The sequence below is a fragment of the Erpetoichthys calabaricus genome, chromosome 6, assembly GCF_900747795.2.
Source record: "Erpetoichthys calabaricus chromosome 6, fErpCal1.3, whole genome shotgun sequence".
Taxonomy (NCBI): Eukaryota; Metazoa; Chordata; class Cladistia; order Polypteriformes; family Polypteridae; genus Erpetoichthys; species Erpetoichthys calabaricus.
Window position 1 is genome coordinate 101,824,696 of NC_041399.2, and position 19,940 is coordinate 101,844,635.

The 19,940-nt window shown below is 39.7% G+C and overlaps 8 non-coding genes across 8 annotated transcripts; all 8 read left to right on the plus strand.

Moving 5' to 3' along the window:
* The first annotated feature begins 260 nt into the window (after window positions 1-260).
* Window positions 261-333, plus strand: trnar-ucg (transfer RNA arginine (anticodon UCG)). The gene has a single exon. It is a non-coding gene; the product is annotated as a tRNA-Arg (tRNA).
* A 2,024-nt stretch (window positions 334-2,357) lies between these two features.
* trnar-ucg (transfer RNA arginine (anticodon UCG)) lies at window positions 2,358-2,430 on the plus strand. Its single transcript has one exon. It is a non-coding gene; the product is annotated as a tRNA-Arg (tRNA).
* Window positions 2,431-4,454: 2,024 nt separating this feature from the next.
* On the plus strand, window positions 4,455-4,527 carry trnar-ucg (transfer RNA arginine (anticodon UCG)). The gene has a single exon. It is a non-coding gene; the product is annotated as a tRNA-Arg (tRNA).
* Window positions 4,528-6,551: 2,024 nt separating this feature from the next.
* Window positions 6,552-6,624, plus strand: trnar-ucg (transfer RNA arginine (anticodon UCG)). Its single transcript has one exon. It is a non-coding gene; the product is annotated as a tRNA-Arg (tRNA).
* Window positions 6,625-10,737: 4,113 nt separating this feature from the next.
* trnar-ucg (transfer RNA arginine (anticodon UCG)) lies at window positions 10,738-10,810 on the plus strand. The gene has a single exon. It is a non-coding gene; the product is annotated as a tRNA-Arg (tRNA).
* Window positions 10,811-14,922: 4,112 nt separating this feature from the next.
* trnar-ucg (transfer RNA arginine (anticodon UCG)) lies at window positions 14,923-14,995 on the plus strand. Its single transcript has one exon. It is a non-coding gene; the product is annotated as a tRNA-Arg (tRNA).
* A 2,024-nt stretch (window positions 14,996-17,019) lies between these two features.
* Window positions 17,020-17,092, plus strand: trnar-ucg (transfer RNA arginine (anticodon UCG)). Its single transcript has one exon. It is a non-coding gene; the product is annotated as a tRNA-Arg (tRNA).
* Window positions 17,093-19,116: 2,024 nt separating this feature from the next.
* On the plus strand, window positions 19,117-19,189 carry trnaq-uug (transfer RNA glutamine (anticodon UUG)). Its single transcript has one exon. It is a non-coding gene; the product is annotated as a tRNA-Gln (tRNA).
* Window positions 19,190-19,940: the final 751 nt, after the last annotated feature.

The following is a 19,940-nucleotide window of genomic DNA, read 5'->3' on the forward strand; positions in this document are numbered from 1 at the left end:
TTCAGTGGCTTTTATTTCAGGCCAAAAGTCGATATGGTAAAACGTTACCTCTGATGGATCTCACAAAGGACAATTTGTGAGAAATGCAAAAAATGAAAAATTACTCATCAGACCTATCTCCAGTGGTGAGTGTTTACATTTGTACTTTTCATTTTCCTTTCTTACTCTAAGAACAATTGTGAGAAACTGCAAAGAAGAGGGGACCGGATGGCTGAATGAGTTATATTAACATACCAATCAGTGAGCTTTTTCCTTGTTGTGACCCAGTGGCCTAATGGATAAGGCATCAGCCTTCGGAGCTGAGGATTGTGGGTTCGAGTCCCATCTGGGTCAATGAAAGTTGTGTTTTGAAAACACTCTCGAAGCAAAAACTATCACTCGACTATTTAGTCTTCACTCAAAGGCAAACTCCTCTGAGACGTGCTCGAGAAAGCTATGTACGCCTTGGCGTGTTAAAGAATGAAAGTAGAAGAGCGCAGTGCTTGACCGGTATTCGGCCTCCAAACGTTGAAAGTAGCAAAGAGAAAAATCACTCTTACGACATTTTAAAGGTTTTGCTTTGCAACACTTGAACCTGGTAAGAGATTTTATAAAATATGTTTCCATCCTGCAGAGTACATTCAGATATCATTTCGATCCATAGTCTTACAACTCTGATCCTGTATTAATAATCTGGTGAACTTTAATGGGGACAATGAAAGGAACACACACATATGTAAACGAGCTCTGGACTTGATCGCATTTAGACGGTAGAACATCTAATTCCTGAGGCCTTATTTATCCTGTGTGTTTACAATGAGTTGTAATTTATCGAATAGGGAGAATTTTCCAAAAAGAACATTTGCTGACTTTCGTAAATAATCCTCGCCTTCTCCATAATCCATGACAATGGCCTGATCGATGACCGATGTTGGTATAAATAGCACACCTTTTTGTTCTCTTGAAAAGTGTGATATGTAAAATTCATTGGTTTGCTGTAGGAGCCGTTTTTGAACAGTTTGCAGCCTCTGAGATCAGAGACGCGGCCCCTAGAATTTTACACGTTCCAGTTAGCATCTGGATGGTTCAGCCATTACTCAGAGTGCTCACAAGCCTGGACTTCATCCTGGGTTGGGGGTTGGGGGTTGAGGCGTTTTCCGGTGACAGTGCTACTGAAAGACTCAGGCTGCCAGCCCTAGTCATTGCATTCAACAGTTAACCACTTGGTGGTAACCATTTACTTGGCTTAGGAGCTAGGTGGTTTTCTTGTGGCCCAGTGGCCTAATGGACAAGACATCAGCCGCTGGAGATTGTGGGTTCTAGTCCCACGTGGGTCGTTTGTGGCTAAAAAAGTGGTCCGCTTCTGCATGTTTTTTTCAACGGACATATGAGAATCCAAAATAGACGTTTAAGATTTAGTGCAAAGGAAACTGACCCATTTAAAGAAAAAAAAATAAGAACTTTGTTGCAGGCTGTTCTTTGGATACATTTGCTACACTCCAATTTCTGAAGGGAAAAACAAACTTGGGGAATTTCAGCCCTTTTTAATGGCTTTTTTCATCCTCCTTAAGGCAGGCTTACTGGAGGTGAGTCTAAGCATGTCCATCTGTCATCTTGTATGTTTCTTATTATAAAACAGTGTGAAAGAAGTCTTTCTGATGATGGTGAAAACTCTTGTACGATCGGGCAGAGGTTGATAAATCAACGATGCTATCCCTCTCTCCACTTGTGAGAATGGTATATATTAATTGAGATCTATCTCAAGATACAAGAGGAAAGATTAAAACTGAATAAAAACATTTTCTGTGACCAAAAAAGTAACAACTTCTAAAGTAGGCAACAACGGTGGCAAGCTTTAAGGTACTAAAAGGAAGAAACTTGTAAACGGTTTATTGAGGGACATTTACATTTTATGGGTAGAAATTAATATCCTCAACACCTCTGTATCCATCTACAAGTATAATATAGTCACTAGGATTTTCAAGTGATTTTCGTATGAAAAAATACATTCAAAATAATGTTGCTGCAGAATCAGAGGAAGTTACAGGAAAAGTTTGTTAGTATGTAGCCAGAATAGCTGTGGATGTTCTCTTTGTCATTATATCCTAGGTGTATGGGTTCAGTGGCTTTTATTTCAGGCCAAAAGTCGATACGGTAAAACGTTACCTCTGATGGATCTCACAAAGGACAATTTGTGAGAAATGCAAAAAATGAAAAATTACTCATCAGACCTATCTCCAGTGGTGAGTGTTTACATTTGTACTTTTCATTTTCCTTTCTTACTCTAAGAACAATTGTGAGAAACTGCAAAGAAGAGGGGACCGGATGGCTGAATGAGTTATATTAACATACCAATCAGTGAGCTTTTTCCTTGTTGTGACCCAGTGGCCTAATGGATAAGGCATCAGCCTTCGGAGCTGAGGATTGTGGGTTCGAGTCCCATCTGGGTCAATGAAAGTTGTGTTTTGAAAACACTCTCGAAGCAAAAACTATCACTCGACTATTTAGTCTTCACTCAAAGGCAAACTCCTCTGAGACGTGCTCGAGAAAGCTATGTACGCCTTGGCGGGTTAAAGAATGAAAGTAGAAGAGCGCAGTGCTTGACCGGTATTCGGCCTCCAAACGTTGAAAGTAGCAAAGAGAAAAATCACTCTTACGACATTTTTAAGGTTTTGCTTTGCAACACTTGAACCTGGTAAGAGATTTTATAAAATATGTTTCCATCCTGCAGAGTACATTCAGATATCATTTCGATCCATAGTCTTACAACTCTGATCCTGTATTAATAATCTGGTGAACTTTAATGGGGACAATGAAAGGAACACACACATATGTAAACGAGCTCTGGACTTGATCGCATTTAGACGGTAGAACATCTAATTCCTGAGGCCTTATTTATCCTGTGTGTTTACAATGAGTTGTAATTTATCGAATAGGGAGAATTTTCCAAAAAGAACATTTGCTGACTTTCGTAAATAATCCTCGCCTTCTCCATAATCCATGACAATGGCCTGATCGATGACCGATGTTGGTATAAATAGCACACCTTTTTGTTCTCTTGAAAAGTGTGATATGTAAAATTCATTGGTTTGCTGTAGGAGCCGTTTTTGAACAGTTTGCAGCCTCTGAGATCAGAGACGCGGCCCCTAGAATTTTACACGTTCCAGTTAGCATCTGGATGGTTCAGCCATTACTCAGAGTGCTCACAAGCCTGGACTTCATCCTGGGTTGGGGGTTGGGGGTTGAGGCGTTTTCCGGTGACAGTGCTACTGAAAGACTCAGGCTGCCAGCCCTAGTCATTGCATTCAACAGTTAACCACTTGGTGGTAACCATTTACTTGGCTTAGGAGCTAGGTGGTTTTCTTGTGGCCCAGTGGCCTAATGGACAAGACATCAGCCGCTGGAGATTGTGGGTTCTAGTCCCACGTGGGTCGTTTGTGGCTAAAAAAGTGGTCCGCTTCTGCATGTTTTTTTCAACGGACATATGAGAATCCAAAATAGACGTTTAAGATTTAGTGCAAAGGAAACTGACCCATTTAAAGAAAAAAAAACAAGAACTTTGTTGCAGGCTGTTCTTTGGATACATTTGCTACACTCCAATTTCTGAAGGGAAAAACAAACTTGGGGAATTTCAGCCCTTTTTAATGGCTTTTTTCATCCTCCTTAAGGCAGGCTTACTGGAGGTGAGTCTAAGCATGTCCATCTGTCATCTTGTATGTTTCTTATTATAAAACAGTGTGAAAGAAGTCTTTCTGATGATGGTGAAAACTCTTGTACGATCGGGCAGAGGTTGATAAATCAACGATGCTATCCCTCTCTCCACTTGTGAGAATGGTATATATTAATTGAGATCTATCTCAAGATACAAGAGGAAAGATTAAAACTGAATAAAAACATTTTCTGTGACCAAAAAAGTAACAACTTCTAAAGTAGGCAACAACGGTGGCAAGCTTTAAGGTACTAAAAGGAAGAAACTTGTAAACGGTTTATTGAGGGACATTTACATTTTATGGGTAGAAATTAATATCCTCAACACCTCTGTATCCATCTACAAGTATAATATAGTCACTAGGATTTTCAAGTGATTTTCGTATGAAAAAATACATTCAAAATAATGTTGCTGCAGAATCAGAGGAAGTTACAGGAAAAGTTTGTTAGTATGTAGCCAGAATAGCTGTGGATGTTCTCTTTGTCATTATATCCTAGGTGTATGGGTTCAGTGGCTTTTATTTCAGGCCAAAAGTCGATACGGTAAAACGTTACCTCTGATGGATCTCACAAAGGACAATTTGTGAGAAATGCAAAAAATGAAAAATTACTCATCAGACCTATCTCCAGTGGTGAGTGTTTACATTTGTACTTTTCATTTTCCTTTCTTACTCTAAGAACAATTGTGAGAAACTGCAAAGAAGAGGGGACCGGATGGCTGAATGAGTTATATTAACATACCAATCAGTGAGCTTTTTCCTTGTTGTGACCCAGTGGCCTAATGGATAAGGCATCAGCCTTCGGAGCTGAGGATTGTGGGTTCGAGTCCCATCTGGGTCAATGAAAGTTGTGTTTTGAAAACACTCTCGAAGCAAAAACTATCACTCGACTATTTAGTCTTCACTCAAAGGCAAACTCCTCTGAGACGTGCTCGAGAAAGCTATGTACGCCTTGGCGGGTTAAAGAATGAAAGTAGAAGAGCGCAGTGCTTGACCGGTATTCGGCCTCCAAACGTTGAAAGTAGCAAAGAGAAAAATCACTCTTACGACATTTTTAAGGTTTTGCTTTGCAACACTTGAACCTGGTAAGAGATTTTATAAAATATGTTTCCATCCTGCAGAGTACATTCAGATATCATTTCGATCCATAGTCTTACAACTCTGATCCTGTATTAATAATCTGGTGAACTTTAATGGGGACAATGAAAGGAACACACACATATGTAAACGAGCTCTGGACTTGATCGCATTTAGACGGTAGAACATCTAATTCCTGAGGCCTTATTTATCCTGTGTGTTTACAATGAGTTGTAATTTATCGAATAGGGAGAATTTTCCAAAAAGAACATTTGCTGACTTTCGTAAATAATCCTCGCCTTCTCCATAATCCATGACAATGGCCTGATCGATGACCGATGTTGGTATAAATAGCACACCTTTTTGTTCTCTTGAAAAGTGTGATATGTAAAATTCATTGGTTTGCTGTAGGAGCCGTTTTTGAACAGTTTGCAGCCTCTGAGATCAGAGACGCGGCCCCTAGAATTTTACACGTTCCAGTTAGCATCTGGATGGTTCAGCCATTACTCAGAGTGCTCACAAGCCTGGACTTCATCCTGGGTTGGGGGTTGGGGGTTGAGGCGTTTTCCGGTGACAGTGCTACTGAAAGACTCAGGCTGCCAGCCCTAGTCATTGCATTCAACAGTTAACCACTTGGTGGTAACCATTTACTTGGCTTAGGAGCTAGGTGGTTTTCTTGTGGCCCAGTGGCCTAATGGACAAGACATCAGCCGCTGGAGATTGTGGGTTCTAGTCCCACGTGGGTCGTTTGTGGCTAAAAAAGTGGTCCGCTTCTGCATGTTTTTTTCAACGGACATATGAGAATCCAAAATAGACGTTTAAGATTTAGTGCAAAGGAAACTGACCCATTTAAAGAAAAAAAAATAAGAACTTTGTTGCAGGCTGTTCTTTGGATACATTTGCTACACTCCAATTTCTGAAGGGAAAAACAAACTTGGGGAATTTCAGCCCTTTTTAATGGCTTTTTTCATCCTCCTTAAGGCAGGCTTACTGGAGGTGAGTCTAAGCATGTCCATCTGTCATCTTGTATGTTTCTTATTATAAAACAGTGTGAAAGAAGTCTTTCTGATGATGGTGAAAACTCTTGTACGATCGGGCAGAGGTTGATAAATCAACGATGCTATCCCTCTCTCCACTTGTGAGAATGGTATATATTAATTGAGATCTATCTCAAGATACAAGAGGAAAGATTAAAACTGAATAAAAACATTTTCTGTGACCAAAAAAGTAACAACTTCTAAAGTAGGCAACAACGGTGGCAAGCTTTAAGGTACTAAAAGGAAGAAACTTGTAAACGGTTTATTGAGGGACATTTACATTTTATGGGTAGAAATTAATATCCTCAACACCTCTGTATCCATCTACAAGTATAATATAGTCACTAGGATTTTCAAGTGATTTTCGTATGAAAAAATACATTCAAAATAATGTTGCTGCAGAATCAGAGGAAGTTACAGGAAAAGTTTGTTAGTATGTAGCCAGAATAGCTGTGGATGTTCTCTTTGTCATTATATCCTAGGTGTATGGGTTCAGTGGCTTTTATTTCAGGCCAAAAGTCGATACGGTAAAACGTTACCTCTGATGGATCTCACAAAGGACAATTTGTGAGAAATGCAAAAAATGAAAAATTACTCATCAGACCTATCTCCAGTGGTGAGTGTTTACATTTGTACTTTTCATTTTCCTTTCTTACTCTAAGAACAATTGTGAGAAACTGCAAAGAAGAGGGGACCGGATGGCTGAATGAGTTATATTAACATACCAATCAGTGAGCTTTTTCCTTGTTGTGACCCAGTGGCCTAATGGATAAGGCATCAGCCTTCGGAGCTGAGGATTGTGGGTTCGAGTCCCATCTGGGTCAATGAAAGTTGTGTTTTGAAAACACTCTCGAAGCAAAAACTATCACTCGACTATTTAGTCTTCACTCAAAGGCAAACTCCTCTGAGACGTGCTCGAGAAAGCTATGTACGCCTTGGCGGGTTAAAGAATGAAAGTAGAAGAGCGCAGTGCTTGACCGGTATTCGGCCTCCAAACGTTGAAAGTAGCAAAGAGAAAAATCACTCTTACGACATTTTTAAGGTTTTGCTTTGCAACACTTGAACCTGGTAAGAGATTTTATAAAATATGTTTCCATCCTGCAGAGTACATTCAGATATCATTTCGATCCATAGTCTTACAACTCTGATCCTGTATTAATAATCTGGTGAACTTTAATGGGGACAATGAAAGGAACACACACATATGTAAACGAGCTCTGGACTTGATCGCATTTAGACGGTAGAACATCTAATTCCTGAGGCCTTATTTATCCTGTGTGTTTACAATGAGTTGTAATTTATCGAATAGGGAGAATTTTCCAAAAAGAACATTTGCTGACTTTCGTAAATAATCCTCGCCTTCTCCATAATCCATGACAATGGCCTGATCGATGACCGATGTTGGTATAAATAGCACACCTTTTTGTTCTCTTGAAAAGTGTGATATGTAAAATTCATTGGTTTGCTGTAGGAGCCGTTTTTGAACAGTTTGCAGCCTCTGAGATCAGAGACGCGGCCCCTAGAATTTTACACGTTCCAGTTAGCATCTGGATGGTTCAGCCATTACTCAGAGTGCTCACAAGCCTGGACTTCATCCTGGGTTGGGGGTTGGGGGTTGAGGCGTTTTCCGGTGACAGTGCTACTGAAAGACTCAGGCTGCCAGCCCTAGTCATTGCATTCAACAGTTAACCACTTGGTGGTAACCATTTACTTGGCTTAGGAGCTAGGTGGTTTTCTTGTGGCCCAGTGGCCTAATGGACAAGACATCAGCCGCTGGAGATTGTGGGTTCTAGTCCCACGTGGGTCGTTTGTGGCTAAAAAAGTGGTCCGCTTCTGCATGTTTTTTTCAACGGACATATGAGAATCCAAAATAGACGTTTAAGATTTAGTGCAAAGGAAACTGACCCATTTAAAGAAAAAAAAATAAGAACTTTGTTGCAGGCTGTTCTTTGGATACATTTGCTACACTCCAATTTCTGAAGGGAAAAACAAACTTGGGGAATTTCAGCCCTTTTTAATGGCTTTTTTCATCCTCCTTAAGGCAGGCTTACTGGAGGTGAGTCTAAGCATGTCCATCTGTCATCTTGTATGTTTCTTATTATAAAACAGTGTGAAAGAAGTCTTTCTGATGATGGTGAAAACTCTTGTACGATCGGGCAGAGGTTGATAAATCAACGATGCTATCCCTCTCTCCACTTGTGAGAATGGTATATATTAATTGAGATCTATCTCAAGATACAAGAGGAAAGATTAAAACTGAATAAAAACATTTTCTGTGACCAAAAAAGTAACAACTTCTAAAGTAGGCAACAACGGTGGCAAGCTTTAAGGTACTAAAAGGAAGAAACTTGTAAACGGTTTATTGAGGGACATTTACATTTTATGGGTAGAAATTAATATCCTCAACACCTCTGTATCCATCTACAAGTATAATATAGTCACTAGGATTTTCAAGTGATTTTCGTATGAAAAAATACATTCAAAATAATGTTGCTGCAGAATCAGAGGAAGTTACAGGAAAAGTTTGTTAGTATGTAGCCAGAATAGCTGTGGATGTTCTCTTTGTCATTATATCCTAGGTGTATGGGTTCAGTGGCTTTTATTTCAGGCCAAAAGTCGATACGGTAAAACGTTACCTCTGATGGATCTCACAAAGGACAATTTGTGAGAAATGCAAAAAATGAAAAATTACTCATCAGACCTATCTCCAGTGGTGAGTGTTTACATTTGTACTTTTCATTTTCCTTTCTTACTCTAAGAACAATTGTGAGAAACTGCAAAGAAGAGGGGACCGGATGGCTGAATGAGTTATATTAACATACCAATCAGTGAGCTTTTTCCTTGTTGTGACCCAGTGGCCTAATGGATAAGGCATCAGCCTGAGGATTGTGGGTTCGAGTCCCATCTGGGTCAATGAAAGTTGTGTTTTGAAAACACTCTCGAAGCAAAAACTATCACTCGACTATTTAGTCTTCACTCAAGGGCAAACTCCTCTGAGACGTGCTCGATAAAGCTATGTACGCCTTGGCGGGTTAAAGAATGAAAGTAGAAGAGCGCAGTGCTTGACCGGTATTCGGCCTCCAAACGTTGAAAGTAGCAAAGAGAAAAATCACTCTTACGACATTTTTACGGTTTTGCTTTGCAACACTTGAACCTGGTAAGAGATTTTATAAAATATGTTTCCATCCTGCAGAGTACATTCAGATATCATTTCGATCCATAGTCTTACAACTCTGATCCTGTATTAATAATCTGGTGAACTTTAATGGGGACAATGAAAGGAACACACACATATGTAAACGAGCTCTGGACTTGATCGCATTTAGACGGTAGAACATCTAATTCCTGAGGGCTTATTTATCCTGTGTGTTTACAATGAGTTGTAATTTATCGAATAGGGAGAATTTTCCAAAAAGAACATTTGCTGACTTTCGTAAATAATCCTCGCCTTCTCCATAATCCATGACAATGGCCTGATCGATGACCGATGTTGGTATAAATAGCACACCTTTTTGTTCTCTTGAAAAGTGTGATATGTAAAATTCATTGGTTTGCTGTAGGAGCCGTTTTTGAACAGTTTGCAGCCTCTGAGATCAGAGACGCGGCCCCTAGAATTTTACACGTTCCAGTTAGCATCTGGATGGTTCAGCCATTACTCAGAGTGCTCACAAGCCTGGACTTCATCCTGGGTTGGGGGTTGGGGGTTGAGGCGTTTTCCGGTGACAGTGCTACTGAAAGACTCAGGCTGCCAGCCCTAGTCATTGCATTCAACAGTTAACCACTTGGTGGTAACCATTTACTTGGCTTAGGAGCTAGGTGGTTTTCTTGTGGCCCAGTGGCCTAATGGACAAGACATCAGCCGCTGGAGATTGTGGGTTCTAGTCCCACGTGGGTCGTTTGTGGCTAAAAAAGTGGTCCGCTTCTGCATGTTTTTTTCAACGGACATATGAGAATACAAAATAGACGTTTAAGATTTAGTGCAAAGGAAACTGACCCATTTAAAGAAAAAAAAATAAGAACTTTGTTGCAGGCTGTTCTTTGGATACATTTGCTACACTCCAATTTCTGAAGGGAAAAACAAACTTGGGGAATTTCAGCCCTTTTTAATGGCTTTTTTCATCCTCCTTAAGGCAGGCTTACTGGAGGTGAGTCTAAGCATGTCCATCTGTCATCTTGTATGTTTCTTATTATAAAACAGTGTGAAAGAAGTCTTTCTGATGATGGTGAAAACTCTTGTACGATCGGGCAGAGGTTGATAAATCAACGATGCTATCCCTCTCTCCACTTGTGAGAATGGTATATATTAATTGAGATCTATCTCAAGATACAAGAGGAAAGATTAAAACTGAATAAAAACATTTTCTGTGACCAAAAAAGTAACAACTTCTAAAGTAGGCAACAACGGTGGCAAGCTTTAAGGTACTAAAAGGAAGAAACTTGTAAACGGTTTATTGAGGGACATTTACATTTTATGGGTAGAAATTAATATCCTCAACACCTCTGTATCCATCTACAAGTATAATATAGTCACTAGGATTTTCAAGTGATTTTCGTATGAAAAAATACATTCAAAATAATGTTGCTGCAGAATCAGAGGAAGTTACAGGAAAAGTTTGTTAGTATGTAGCCAGAATAGCTGTGGATGTTCTCTTTGTCATTATATCCTAGGTGTATGGGTTCAGTGGCTTTTATTTCAGGCCAAAAGTCGATACGGTAAAACGTTACCTCTGATGGATCTCACAAAGGACAATTTGTGAGAAATGCAAAAAATGAAAAATTACTCATCAGACCTATCTCCAGTGGTGAGTGTTTACATTTGTACTTTTCATTTTCCTTTCTTACTCTAAGAACAATTGTGAGAAACTGCAAAGAAGAGGGGACCGGATGGCTGAATGAGTTATATTAACATACCAATCAGTGAGCTTTTTCCTTGTTGTGACCCAGTGGCCTAATGGATAAGGCATCAGCCTTCGGAGCTGAGGATTGTGGGTTCGAGTCCCATCTGGGTCAATGAAAGTTGTGTTTTGAAAACACACTCGAAGCAAAAAATATCACTCGACTATTTAGTCTTCACTCAAAGGCAAACTCCTCTGAGACGTGCTTGAGAAAGCTATGTACGCCTTGGCGGGTTAAAGAATGAAAGTAGAAGAGCGCAGTGCTTGACCGGTATTCGGCCTCCAAACGTTGAAAGTAGCAAAGAGAAAAATCACTCTTACGACATTTTTAAGGTTTTGCTTTGCAACACTTGAACCTGGTAAGAGATTTTATAAAATATGTTTCCATCCTGCAGAGTACATTCAGATATCATTTCGATCCATAGTCTTACAACTCTGATCCTGTATTAATAATCTGGTGAACTTTAATGGGGACAATGAAAGGAACACACACATATGTAAACGAGCTCTGGACTTGATCGCATTTAGACGGTAGAACATCTAATTCCTGAGGCCTTATTTATCCTGTGTGTTTACAATGAGTTGTAATTTATCGAATAGGGAGAATTTTCCAAAAAGAACATTTGCTGACTTTCGTAAATAATCCTCGCCTTCTCCATAATCCATGACAATGGCCTGATCGATGACCGATGTTGGTATAAATAGCACACCTTTTTGTTCTCTTGAAAAGTGTGATATGTAAAACTCATTGGTTTGCTGTAGGAGCCGTTTTTGAACAGTTTGCAGCCTCTGAGATCAGAGACGCGGCCCCTAGAATTTTACACGTTCCAGTTAGCATCTGGATGGTTCAGCCATTACTCAGAGTGCTCACAAGCCTGGACTTCATCCTGGGTTGGGGGTTGGGGGTTGAGGCGTTTTCCGGTGACAGTGCTACTGAAAGACTCAGACTGCCAGCCCTAGTCATTGCATTCAACAGTTAACCACTTGGTGGTAACCATTTACTTGGCTTAGGAGCTAGGTGGTTTTCTTGTGGCCCAGTGGCCTAATGGACAAGACATCAGCCGCTGGAGATTGTGGGTTCTAGTCCCACGTGGGTCGTTTGTGGCTAAAAAAGTGGTCCGCTTCTGCATGTTTTTTTCAACGGACATATGAGAATCCAAAATAGACGTTTAAGATTTAGTGCAAAGGAAACTGACCCATTTAAAGAAAAAAAAACAAGAACTTTGTTGCAGGCTGTTCTTTGGATACATTTGCTACACTCCAATTTCTGAAGGGAAAAACAAACTTGGGGAATTTCAGCCCTTTTTAATGGCTTTTTTCATCCTCCTTAAGGCAGGCTTACTGGAGGTGAGTCTAAGCATGTCCATCTGTCATCTTGTATGTTTCTTATTATAAAACAGTGTGAAAGAAGTCTTTCTGATGATGGTGAAAACTCTTGTACGATCGGGCAGAGGTTGATAAATCAACGATGCTATCCCTCTCTCCACTTGTGAGAATGGTATATATTAATTGAGATCTATCTCAAGATACAAGAGGAAAGATTAAAACTGAATAAAAACATTTTCTGTGACCAAAAAAGTAACAACTTCTAAAGTAGGCAACAACGGTGGCAAGCTTTAAGGTAATAAAAGGAAGAAACTTGTAAACGGTTTATTGAGGGACATTTACATTTTATGGGTAGAAATTAATATCCTCAACACCTCTGTATCCATCTACAAGTATAATATAGTCACTAGGATTTTCAAGTGATTTTCGTATGAAAAAATACATTCAAAATAATGTTGCTGCAGAATCAGAGGAAGTTACAGGAAAAGTTTGTTAGTATGTAGCCAGAATAGCTGTGGATGTTCTCTTTGTCATTATATCCTAGGTGTATGGGTTCAGTGGCTTTTATTTCAGGCCAAAAGTCGATACGGTAAAACGTTACCTCTGATGGATCTCACAAAGGACAATTTGTGAGAAATGCAAAAAATGAAAAATTACTCATCAGACCTATCTCCAGTGGTGAGTGTTTACATTTGTACTTTTCATTTTCCTTTCTTACTCTAAGAACAATTGTGAGAAACTGCAAAGAAGAGGGGACCGGATGGCTGAATGAGTTATATTAACATACCAATCAGTGAGCTTTTTCCTTGTTGTGACCCAGTGGCCTAATGGATAAGGCATCAGCCTGAGGATTGTGGGTTCGAGTCCCATCTGGGTCAATGAAAGTTGTGTTTTGAAAACACTCTCGAAGCAAAAACTATCACTCGACTATTTAGTCTTCACTCAAAGGCAAACTCCTCTGAGACGTGCTCGAGAAAGCTATGTACACCTTGGCGGGTTAAAGAATGAAAGTAGAAGAGCGCAGTGCTTGACCGGTATTCGGCCTCCAAACGTTGAAAGTAGCAAAGAGAAAAATCACTCTTACGACATTTTTACGGTTTTGCTTTGCAACACTTGAACCTGGTAAGAGATTTTATAAAATATGTTTCCATCCTGCAGAGTACATTCAGATATCATTTCGATCCATAGTCTTACAACTCTGATCCTGTATTAATAATCTGGTGAACTTTAATGGGGACAATGAAAGGAACACACACATATGTAAACGAGCTCTGGACTTGATCGCATTTAGACGGTAGAACATCTAATTCCTGAGGCCTTATTTATCCTGTGTGTTTACAATGAGTTGTAATTTATCGAATAGGGAGAATTTTCCAAAAAGAACATTTGCTGACTTTCGTAAATAATCCTCGCCTTCTCCATAATCCATGACAATGGCCTGATCGATGACCGATGTTGGTATAAATAGCACACCTTTTTGTTCTCTTGAAAAGTGTGATATGTAAAATTCATTGGTTTGCTGTAGGAGCCGTTTTTGAACAGTTTGCAGCCTCTGAGATCAGAGACGCGGCCCCTAGAATTTTACACGTTCCAGTTAGCATCTGGATGGTTCAGCCATTACTCAGAGTGCTCACAAGCCTGGACTTCATCCTGGGTTGGGGGTTGGGGGTTGAGGCGTTTTCCGGTGACAGTGCTACTGAAAGACTCAGGCTGCCAGCCCTAGTCATTGCATTCAACAGTTAACCACTTGGTGGTAACCATTTACTTGGCTTAGGAGCTAGGTGGTTTTCTTGTGGCCCAGTGGCCTAATGGACAAGACATCAGCCGCTGGAGATTGTGGGTTCTAGTCCCACGTGGGTCGTTTGTGGCTAAAAAAGTGGTCCGCTTCTGCATGTTTTTTTCAACGGACATATGAGAATCCAAAATAGACGTTTAAGATTTAGTGCAAAGGAAACTGACCCATTTAAAGAAAAAAAAATAAGAACTTTGTTGCAGGCTGTTCTTTGGATACATTTGCTACACTCCAATTTCTGAAGGGAAAAACAAACTTGGGGAATTTCAACCCTTTTTAATGGCTTTTTTCATCCTCCTAAGGCAGGCTTACTGGAGGTGAGTCTAAGCATGTCCATCTGTCATCTTGTATGTTTCTTATTATAAAACAGTGTGAAAGAAGTCTTTCTGATGATGGTGAAAACTCTTGTACGATCGGGCAGAGGTTGATAAATCAACGATGCTATCCCTCTCTCCACTTGTGAGAATGGTATATATTAATTGAGATCTATCTCAAGATACAAGAGGAAAGATTAAAACTGAATAAAAACATTTTCTGTGACCAAAAAAGTAACAACTTCTAAAGTAGGCAACAACGGTGGCAAGCTTTAAGGTACTAAAAGGAAGAAACTTGTAAACGGTTTATTGAGGGACATTTACATTTTATGGGTAGAAATTAATATCCTCAACACCTCTGTATCCATCTACAAGTATAATATAGTCACTAGGATTTTCAAGTGATTTTCGTATGAAAAAATACATTCAAAATAATGTTGCTGCAGAATCAGAGGAAGTTACAGGAAAAGTTTGTTAGTATGTAGCCAGAATAGCTGTGGATGTTCTCTTTGTCATTATATCCTAGGTGTATGGGTTCAGTGGCTTTTATTTCAGGCCAAAAGTCGATATGGTAAAACGTTACCTCTGATGGATCTCACAAAGGACAATTTGTGAGAAATGCAAAAAATGAAAAATTACTCATCAGACCTATCTCCAGTGGTGAGTGTTTACATTTGTACTTTTCATTTTCCTTTCTTACTCTAAGAACAATTGTGAGAAACTGCAAAGAAGAGGGGACCAGATGGCTGAATGAGTTATATTAACATACCAATCAGTGAGCTTTTTCCTTGTTGTGACCCAGTGGCCTAATGGATAAGGCATCAGCCATCGGAGCTGAGGATTGTGGGTTCGAGTCCCATCTGGGTCAATGAAAGTTGTGTTTTGAAAACACTCTCGAAGCAAAAAATATCACTCGACTATTTAGTCTTCACTCAAAGGCAAACTCCTCTGAGACGTGCTCGAGAAAGCTATGTACGCCTTGGCGGGTTAAAGAATGAAAGTAGAAGAGCGCAGTGATTGACCGGTATTCGGCCTCCAAACGTTGAAAGTAGCAAAGAGAAAAATCACTCTTACGACATTTTTAAGGTTTTGCTTTGCAACACTTGAACCTGGTAAGAGATTTTATAAAATATGTTTCCATCCTGCAGAGTACATTCAGATATCATTTCGATCCATAGTCTTACAACTCTGATCCTGTATTAATAATCTGGTGAACTTTAATGGGGACAATGAAAGGAACACACACATATGTAAACGAGCTCTGGACTTGATCGCATTTAGACGGTAGAACATCTAATTCCTGAGGCCTTATTTATCCTGTGTGTTTACAATGAGTTGTAATTTATCGAATAGGGAGAATTTTCCAAAAAGAACATTTGCTGACTTTCGTAAATAATCCTCGCCTTCTCCATAATCCATGACAATGACCTGATCGATGACCGATGTTGGTATTAATAGCACACCTTTTTGTTCTCTTGAAAAGTGTGATATGTAAAATTCATTGGTTTGCTGTAGGAGCCGTTTTTGAACAGTTTGCAGCCTCTGAGATCAGAGACGCGGCCCCTAGAATTTTACACGTTCCAGTTAGCATCTGGATGGTTCAGCCATTACTCAGAGTGCTCACAAGCCTGGACATCATCCTGGGTTGGGGGTTGGGGGTTGAGGCGTTTTCCGGTGACAGTGCTACTGAAAGACTCAGGCTGCCAGCCCTAGTCATTGCATTCAACAGTTAACCACTTGGTGGTAACCATTTACTTGGCTTAGGAGCTAGGTGGCTTTCTTGTGGCCCAGTGGCCTAATGGACAAGACATCAGCAGCTGGAGATTGTGGGTTCTAGTCCCACGTGGGTCGATTGTGGCTAAAAAAGTGGTCCGCTTCTGCATGTTTTTTTCAACGGACATATGAGAATCCAAAATAGACGTTTAAGATTTAGTGCAAAGGAAACTGACCCATTTAAAGAAAAAAAAATAAGAACTTTGTTGCAGGCTGTTCTTTGGATATATTTGCTACACTCCAATTTCTGAAGGGAAAAACAAACTTGGGGAATTTCAGCCCTTTTTAATGGCTTTTTTCATCCTCCTTAAGGCAGGCTTACTGGAGGTGAGTCTAAGCATGTCCATCTGTCATCTTGTATGTTTCTTATTATAAAACAGTGTGAAAGAAGTCTTTCTGATGATGGTGAAAACTCTTGTACGATCGGGCAGAGGTTGATAAATCAACGATGCTATCCCTCTCTCCACTTGTGAGAATGGTATATATTAATTGAGATCTATCTCAAGATACAAGAGGAAAGATTAAAACTGAATAAAAACATTTTCTGTGACCAAAAAAGTAACAACTTCTAAAGTAGGCAACAACGGTGGCAAGCTTTAAGGTACTAAAAGGAAGAAACTTGTAAACGGTTTATTGAGGGACATTTACATTTTATGGGTAGAAATTAATATCCTCAACACCTCTGTATCCATCTACAAGTATAATATAGTCACTAGGATTTTCAAGTGATTTTCGTATGAAAAAATACATTCAAAATAATGTTGCTGCAGAATCAGAGGAAGTTACAGGAAAAGTTTGTTAGTATGTAGCCAGAATAGCTGTGGATGTTCTCTTTGTCATTATATCCTAGGTGTATGGGTTCAGTGGCTTTTATTTCAGGCCAAAAGTCGATATGGTAAAACGTTACCTCTGATGGATCTCACAAAGGACAATTTGTGAGAAATGCAAAAAATGAAAAATTACTCATCAGACCTATCTCCAGTGGTGAGTGTTTACATTTGTACTTTTCATTTTCCTTTCTTACTCTAAGAACAATTGTGAGAAACTGCAAAGAAGAGGGGACCGGATGGCTGAATGAGTTATATTAACATACCAATCAGTGAGCTTTTTCCTTGTTGTGACCCAGTGGCCTAATGGATAAGGCATCAGCCTTCGGAGCTGAGGATTGTGGGTTCGAGTCCCATCTGGGTCAATGAAAGTTGTGTTTTGAAAACACACTCGAAGCAAAAAATATCACTCGACTATTTAGTCTTCACTCAAAGGCAAACTCCTCTGAGACGTGCTTGAGAAAGCTATGTACGCCTTGGCGGGTTAAAGAATGAAAGTAGAAGAGCGCAGTGCTTGACCGGTATTCGGCCTCCAAACGTTGAAAGTAGCAAAGAGAAAAATCACTCTTACGACATTTTTAAGGTTTTGCTTTGCAACACTTGAACCTGGTAAGAGATTTTATAAAATATGTTTCCATCCTGCAGAGTACATTCAGATATCATTTCGATCCATAGTCTTACAACTCTGATCCTGTATTAATAATCTGGTGAACTTTAATGGGGACAATGAAAGGAACACACACATATGTAAACGAGCTCTGGACTTGATCGCATTTAGACGGTAGAACATCTAATTCCTGAGGCCTTATTTATCCTGTGTGTTTACAATGAGTTGTAATTTATCGAATAGGGAGAATTTTCCAAAAAGAACATTTGCTGACTTTCGTAAATAATCCTCGCCTTCTCCATAATCCATGACAATGACCTGATCGATGACCGATGTTGGTATAAATAGCACACCTTTTTGTTCTCTTGAAAAGTGTGATATGTAAAACTCATTGGTTTGCTGTAGGAGCCGTTTTTGAACAGTTTGCAGCCTCTGAGATCAGAGACGCGGCCCCTAGAATTTTACACGTTCCAGTTAGCATCTGGATGGTTCAGCCATTACTCAGAGTGCTCACAAGCCTGGACATCATCCTGGGTTGGGGGTTGGGGGTTGAGGCGTTTTCCGGTGACAGTGCTACTGAAAGACTCAGACTGCCAGCCCTAGTCATTGCATTCAACAGTTAACCACTTGGTGGTAACCATTTACTTGGCTTAGGAGCTAGGTGGTTTTCTTGTGGCCCAGTGGCCTAATGGACAAGACATCAGCCGCTGGAGATTGTGGGTTCTAGTCCCACGTGGGTCGTTTGTGGCTAAAAAAGTGGTCCGCTTCTGCATGCTTTTTTCAACGGACATATGAGAATCCAAAATAGACGTTTAAGATTTAGTGCAAAGGAAACTGACCCATTTAAAGAAAAAAAAACAAGAACTTTGTTGCAGGCTGTTCTTTGGATACATTTGCTACACTCCAATTTCTGAAGGGAAAAACAAACTTGGGGAATTTCAGCCCTTTTTAATGGCTTTTTTCATCCTCCTTAAGGCAGGCTTACTGGAGGTGAGTCTAAGCATGTCCATCTGTCATCTTGTATGTTTCTTATTATAAAACAGTGTGAAAGAAGTCTTTCTGATGATGGTGAAAACTCTTGTACGATCGGGCAGAGGTTGATAAATCAACGATGCTATCCCTCTCTCCACTTGTGAGAATCGTATATATTAATTGAGATCTATCTCAAGATACAAGAGGAAAGATTAAAACTGAATAAAAACATTTTCTGTGACCAAAAAAGTAACAACTTCTAAAGTAGGCAACAACGGTGGCAAGCTTTAAGGTACTAAAAGGAAGAAACTTGTAAACGGTTTATTGAGGGACATTTACATTTTATGGGTAGAAATTAATATCCTCAACACCTCTGTATCCATCTACAAGTATAATATAGTCACTAGGATTTTCAAGTGATTTTCGTATGAAAAAATACATTCAAAATAATGTTGCTGCAGAATCAGAGGAAGTTACAGGAAAAGTTTGTTAGTATGTAGCCAGAATAGCTGTGGATGTTCTCTTTGTCATTATATCCTAGGTGTATGGGTTCAGTGGCTTTTATTTCAGGCCAAAAGTCGATATGGTAAAACGTTACCTCTGATGGATCTCACAAAGGACAATTTGTGAGAAATGCAAAAAATGAAAAATTACTCATCAGACCTATCTCCAGTGGTGAGTGTTTACATTTGTACTTTTCATTTTCCTTTCTTACTCTAAGAACAATTGTGAGAAACTGCAAAGAAGAGGGGACCTGATGGCTGAATGAGTTATATTAACATACTAAAAAGTGAGCTGCTTTCTTGTTGTGACCCAGTGGCCAAATGGATAAGGCATCAGCCTTTGGAGCTGAGGATTGTGGGTTCGAGTCCCATTTGGGTCAATGCAAGTTGTGTTTTGAAAATACTCTCGAAGCAAAAAATATCACTCGACTATTTAGTCTTCACTCAAAGGCAAACTCCTCAGACGTGCTCGAGAAAGCTATATACGCCTTGGCGGGTTAAAGAATGAAAGTAGAAGAGCGCAGTGCTTGACCGGTATTCGGCCTCCAAACGTTGAAAGTAGCAAAGAGAAAAATCACTCTTACGACATTTTTAAGGTTTTGCTTTGCAGCACTTGAACCTGGTAAGAGATTTTATAAAATATGTTTCCATCCTGCAGAGTACATTCAGATATCATTTCGATCCATAGTCTTACAACTCTGATCCTGTATTAATAATCTGGTGAATTTTAATGGTGACAATGAAAGGAACACACACATATGTAAACGAGCTGTGGACTTGATCGCATTCAGACGGTAGAACATCTAATTCCTGAGGCCTTATTTATCCTGTGTGTTTACAATGAGTTGTAATTTATCGAATAGGGAGAATTTTCCAAAAAGAACATTTGCTGACTTTCGTAAATAATCCTCGCCTTCTCCATGATCCATGACAATGGCCTGATCGATGACCGATGTTGGTATAAATAGCACACCTTTTTGTTCTCTTGAAAAGTGTGATATGTAAAATTCATTGGTTTGCTGTAGGAGCCGTTTTTGAACAGTTTGCAGCCTCTGAGATCAGAGACGCGGCCCCTAGAATTTTACACGTTCCAGTTAGCATCTGGATGGTTCAGCCATTACTCAGAGTGCT